Raw genomic sequence first — 6,368 nt, 5'->3', positions numbered from 1 at the left:
GGAAAGAGTATGGAGAGCCTCCCCCAGAATATCTTGACAGGCTGATTGATAGGGGTCTTCTTTTCCAAAGGAGACATAAAAATGGCCACAGGCACATGAAAAGATGTTCAACATCATTAATTATTAGGGAAATGCAAATCAAAACCATAATGAAAGTTTACCTTGCATCTGTTATAATGGTTATTATCAAAAACACAAAGAGTAACGTGTTGGAAAGGATGTGAAGAAAACGGAACTCTTGCACACTGCTGGTGGGATTGTAAATTGGTGCAGCTGCTATGGGAAACAGTATAGAGGTTCCTCAAAAAATTAAGAATAGGGGCTTCCCTGGTGGCGCAGTGGTTGACAGTTGGCCCGCCGATGCAGGGGACACGGGTTCGTGCCCCGGTCCAGGAAGATCCCACATGCCACGGAGCGGCTGGGCCCGTGAGCCATGGCCGCTGAGCCTGCACATCCAGAGCCTCTGCTCCACAATGGGAGGGGCCACAGCAGTGAGAGGCCCGCATACCGCGAAAAAAAAAATTAAGAATAGAATTGTCGTATGATACAGCTATTCCACTTCTGGGTATTTATCTGAAGGATACAAAAGCATTAATTTGAAAATATATGTGCATGCTATGTTTACTGCAGCATTATATACAAATCAAGATATAGAAATTACCTGTCTCCGTTGATGGATGAATGAATAAAGAAGATATGGGGTATATATATTTATAGGAATACTATTCAGTCATAAAAAAGAATGAAACTTTGCCATTTCTGACAACATGGATAGACCTTGGTGGATATTGTGCTAAGTGAAATAAGTTAGAAGGAAAAAGACAAATGCCAAATAATTGTTACTCATATGTGGAAACTCAGAACCAAAAAGCAAAACAAAAAATGAACAAAACAAAATAAAAACAAAGTCACAGATACAGAGAATAGATTGGTGATTACCAGAGGAGAAGTGGGCTGGAGGGTGGGCCAATGGGTGAAGGCAGTCAATTGTATGGTGATGGATTGCAGCTACATTTTTGGAAGTGACCACTTTTTAGTGTATGGAGATGTTGAATTATAATGTATACCTGAAACTTATATAATAATTTTTAAAAAGAAGATGAGGAGATAGAACAGGGCAGAAAGAGTATTTCAAGAAATAATGTTTGAAAATTCCCAAATTCAGTGAAAAACAAATCTACACATTCATTAAAGAGATCCACATTCAGAGACACCATAAACTGTCAAAAGCTAAGACATAAAGAGAGAATCATGAAAGCAGCAAGGAAGAAGAAATTCAACATGTATGAGGGATCCTCAGCAAGACTAACAGCTGTTTTCTTATCACAAACAATAACTGCCAGAAGGCAGTGTGATGATATATTAAAAGTGCTGAAGGAAAAATAGTGCGAACCAAGAATTCTATGTTCAGTGAAAGGTAACTACATAGGCAAATATAAAAGACAATATAAATGTACATTTTATTTGTAACTCTATTTTCTCCTATTTCATGTAGAAGACAACTGCATAAAGCAAGAGTTACAAATACATTTTTGATCAGCGTGCTATGTATAAAGATGTAATTTGTATGACAATAACAGCACGAGAGAAAGAAGAAAATGGAACTGTAGAGAAGTTTTTAGATACAATTGTAATTAAATTGCCATTAATTTGAAACAGACCATTATAAATAAAGATATTTATTGCAATCCCCACAAAAAAATAGCTGAATAAAAAGTACTACAAAATGACAATGGAATTATAATGACAACATAGAAAAATGTCTAACACAAAGGAAGGCTGTAATGGAGGAATAGAGGGAAAAAAAGATGTAAGACAGAAAACAAGTAACAAAATGGAAGTTCTTTCTCATGAGTATAGTAAAAGTAAATAGATTAAGCACTCCAATTAAAGGTAGAGGTTAGCAGAGAATTTAAAAATATGATTCAACTATATGCTGAATACAAGAGACATTTAAGATTCAAAGATAAAATTTCAGAACTGAAGGACAGAAAAAAAGATATACCATGCAAACAGCAGAAAAACAAAACAGGAGGGGCTATACTACTACCAGATAAAACATACGTTAAGACAAAATTATCAGAGACAAAGAGGTACATTCTATAATTAAAAAGCGTCAATCCAATCAAGAAAGCATACAATTAGAAGCATATATGCAGGGACTTCCCTGGCAGTCCAATGGTAAAGAATCCACCTTCCAATGCAGGGGACGTGGGTTCGATCCCTGGTCAGGGAACTAAGATCCCACACGTCACAGGGCAACGGGGCAACTAAGCCCACGCCCCACAACTACTAAGCTCGCGCACCTCAACTAGAGAGGCTGCGTGCCACAAACTTCAGAGCCCATGGGCTCTGGAACCCACGTGCCATAGCTACAGAGCCCACGTGCCTTGGAGCCTGTGCTCCACAACTAGAAAGAAGCCCACGTGCCACAACAAAGAACCCCCATGCCTCAATGAAGATCCTGTGTGCTGCAACTAAGACCTGACACAGCCAAGAACAAAACAAAACAAAACAAAACCATATATGCACGTAACCTAGCAACCCAAGTGTCCAGCACTAGATGAATGAATAAACAAAATGTGGCAGATACATAAATGTAATATTATTCCGACTTTAAAAAGAAGGAAATTCTGACACCTGCAACAATATGGATAAACTTAAAGACAAAATGTCAAAATATATGAAGCAAAATTAAAGGGAGAAATAGATAATTCAACAGTAATACTTGGGGATATCAACAGTTCACTTTCAATAATGGATAAAACAACTGGGCAGAAGACCATCAAGGAAACAGAGGATTTAAGCAACATAACCAACTAGATTTAACAGACATATATAGAAAACTCCAACCAATAAGAGCAAAATACACATTTTCCTCAAGTATATATGCAATTTTTGCTAGGATAAACCATATTTTAGCCTAGAAAACAAGTCTCAATAAATTTAAAAGGATCTAAATCATACAAAGAATGTTCTCCAGTCATAATTAGAAACGAATAACAGAAGGAAATGTGGGGAATTGAAAAATATGTAGAAATTAAACAATAGTCTTAAACCAATGGGTCAAAGAAGAAATCACAAGAAAAATGAGAAAATACTTTGAAATAAATGAAAATGTAAACCCAACACAACAAAACTGGGAAGCAGCTAAAGCACCATAAAGAAGGAAACTTACAGCTGGTAAATGCTCATGTAAAAAAAGAATAAACACTATATGATCCAGCAATTTCACTTTTTTAAAAAATGTGGTATTATCTTTCATTAAGTACAAAGACTTTTCCAATCATGTCACCTAGAGATCATTTTATCCACTGCTCTGTTTGGCCGCCAGTCTCTTGTCTCTCTCCTCAGCAGTGATAAGGTGGATACCCCTTCCACGGGGAAGAGAGATCCATGGTTTGTTGCCCTTGCCAATAACGAAAACTTTGCAGAGCCGGGTGGCAAAGCTGTTGCCATTGGCATCTTTCTTATGAATTACATCAAAAGAACCAGGATGTCTCTCTTGGTTAGTGATCACACCAATTCTTCCCAGGTTAGCACCTCCAGTCACCATGCACAGGTTACCAGTGTCAAATTTGATGAAGTCAGTAATCTTGCCAGTCTCCAAATCAATTTGAATGGTGTCATTCACCTTGATGAGGGGATCAGTGTAGCAGATGGTGCGAGTATCATGGGGCACCAGATGAGGGATTCCTTTTGTCCCCACAAAGATCTTTCTCACTTTGTACAACTTATACTTGGCCTCCTTTGGTGTAATATGATGAACAGCAAAGCGACCCTTGGTGTCATAAATCAGACGAAAATTCTCTCCAGTCTTGTCAATGCTGATGACATCCATAAAATCAGTGGGGTAGGTTATAACAGCACAGACCTTGCCATCGATCTTAATAAAATGATGCATGCATATCTTCTTTACTTCATCTCCCGTTAGGGCATACTGAAGTCTGTTCCTTAGGAAAATGATTAGGGGGAGACATTCCCTCAGCTTGTGGGGACTGGTAGATGGATGAGGAGCAAACACACCAGTTTACCCAGCATCCAATGCTTTGGAGCTGATATGTGCTTCAGGTGCTTCTTGGGACCATGAGCCATGGCTACGCTAGGCACGAAAAGAGCCAGCAATTTCACTTCTGAGTGAAATTATAAGTGATGGTTAGGCCATTTATTTATTTATTTATTTAGGAAATGTTTTCAACGAAGAACACTTTTTTAAAATTTATTTTATTATTATTATTTTTTGGCTGTGTGGCATCTTTGTTACTGTGCACAGGCTTCCTCTAGTTGCGGCGAGCGGGGCCTACACTTTGTCGTGGTGTGTGGGCTTCTCATTGTGGTGGCTTCTCTTGTTGTAGAGCACAACAGGCTCTAGGTGCACAGGCTTCAGTAGTTGTGGCACACAGGCTCAGTAGTCGTGGCTCGTGGCCTCTAGAGTGCAGGCTCAGTAGTTGTGGCGCACAGGCTTAGTTGCTCTGTGGCATGTGGGATCTTCCCAGACCAGGGCTCAAACCTGTGTCCCCTGCCTTGGAAGGCGGGTTCTTAACCACTGCACCACCAGGGGATCCCAGGTCATTTATATTTAATGTAACTAATTACATGTTAGGATTTAAAGTCTGACATTTTATCATTTGTTTTCTGTTTGTGCACTTTGTTTTTTTGTGCCTCGGTTTCCCTGTGTTGTTTGCCTATGGATTACTTGAACATTTTCATTGGACTTGTATCTTTTAAGTATATCCCTTCATGTAATTTCTAATTATATATATAGGATATTATATTATTAGTAATATTATACTACTAATATCAACTTTTACCAGTTCAAGTGGACTGTAGAAACATTACTGTTAGGTTACTTTATACTCTCCCCTTTATAATACAGTTGTCTTAAAAATCACCTTTACATATTTCAAGAACCATATGAGACAATATTTTCAGACAAACATGATTTTAAAATGTTAAAAGAGGATAGTCTATTATGTGTGCACATATATTTACCATTTTCTTGCTCTTCATTGTTAATGTTCCAAGTTTTCTTGTTATAATTTTCTTTTTGGATAAACAAATTTATTTATGCATTTTTTTAGAGCAGATCTGGTGATATAGTCTGATTTTCCTTCATCTGAGAATGTCAGATATATTACTTTCCTTCCTGAAAGATATTTTTACTGGTTGTAGAATATTGGGTTGAAAGTTCCTTTCTTTTATCATTTTTCTTTTAGATCAAAGAATTTGGGCTACTTCCCTGGCCTTCATGATTTCTGATGAGAAATGCACTGGCATTTGAATGATTGTTGTTCTACAGCAATGGTTCTCAACTGAGAACAGTTTTGCACCCAAGGGAATATTTGGCAATGCCTGGAGACATTTTGGGCTGTCACAACTAAGAGTTGCTACTGGTTTCTAGTGGATGGAGGCTAGGGATGTTGCAAAATAGCCTACAATAATAATATTGTAGCCCCCCCACAACTCTTGACAGAGTTGAGAAACCTTGTTACATAGGTTTCATTTCTCTCTGGATGCTTTCAAGATTTTTTTTTTTGTCTTCAGCTTTCAGAAATTTGAATATGGTGTATCTAGATGTGAATTTCATTGGATTTAGCCTATATAATATTTACTCATCTTCTTGAATGTGTAGGTTTATGTCTTTTGTCAAATTTGAGAAGTGTTTTTTTAAGTATTTTAAATTTATTTTAATTTATTTTTGGCTGTGTTGTGTCTTTGTTGCTGCACATGGGCTTTCTCTAGTTGTGGTGAGCAGGGGATACTCTTCATTGTGGTGCAAAGTCTTCTCATTGCGGTGGATTCTCTTGTGGAGCACAGGCTCTAGGTGCACGGGCTTCAGAAGTTGTGGCACATGGGCTCAGTAGTTGTGGCTCGCGGGCTCTAAAGCACAGGCTCAGTAGTTGTGGTGCACAGGCTTAGTTGCTCCGCAGCATGTGGGATCTTCCTGGACCAGTGCTCGAACCCCTGTCCCCTGCATTGGCAGGCAGATTCTTAACTACTGTGCCACCAGGGAAGTCCCAAACTTGAGAAGTTTTTAAACCCTCTTTCTTCAAATATATTTTCAGGTCTGCTTTTTCTCCTCTCCTGTGATTCTGATACCAACGTTAGATCTTTCATTGTTGTCCCTAAGGTCTAAGAGCTTCCACTTTTTTTTTTTAATCTATTTTCTCTCTGTTGTTCAGAATGGATAATTTCTATTGATGTATCTTCAAGTTAATTGATTACTTTCTTTGTCATCTCCATTCTGCTACTGTGCCCATCCCAGTGATTCTTAAAATTTAGTTATTGTGTTTTTCAGTTCTAATATTTATATTTGGTTCTTTCTTGTATCTTTTCTTTCTTTCCTGATGTTCCCTCTCAATCGTTCT

General features: G+C 38.1%; 1 pseudogene; it reads right to left on the bottom strand.

The window, feature by feature from the left end:
* Positions 1-3,307: 3,307 nt before the first annotated feature.
* On the bottom strand, positions 3,308-4,095 carry LOC103083934 (40S ribosomal protein S4, X isoform pseudogene; annotated as a pseudogene).
* Between the last annotated feature and the right edge of the window lie 2,273 nt (positions 4,096-6,368).

Source organism: Lipotes vexillifer, unplaced genomic scaffold, assembly GCF_000442215.2.
Source record: "Lipotes vexillifer unplaced genomic scaffold, Lipotes_vexillifer_v1.1 scaffold182, whole genome shotgun sequence".
NCBI lineage: Eukaryota > Metazoa > Chordata > Mammalia > Artiodactyla > Lipotidae > Lipotes > Lipotes vexillifer.
Note: the sequence above shows the minus strand (reverse complement) of the source record. Positions and strands in the feature narration are given on the sequence as shown.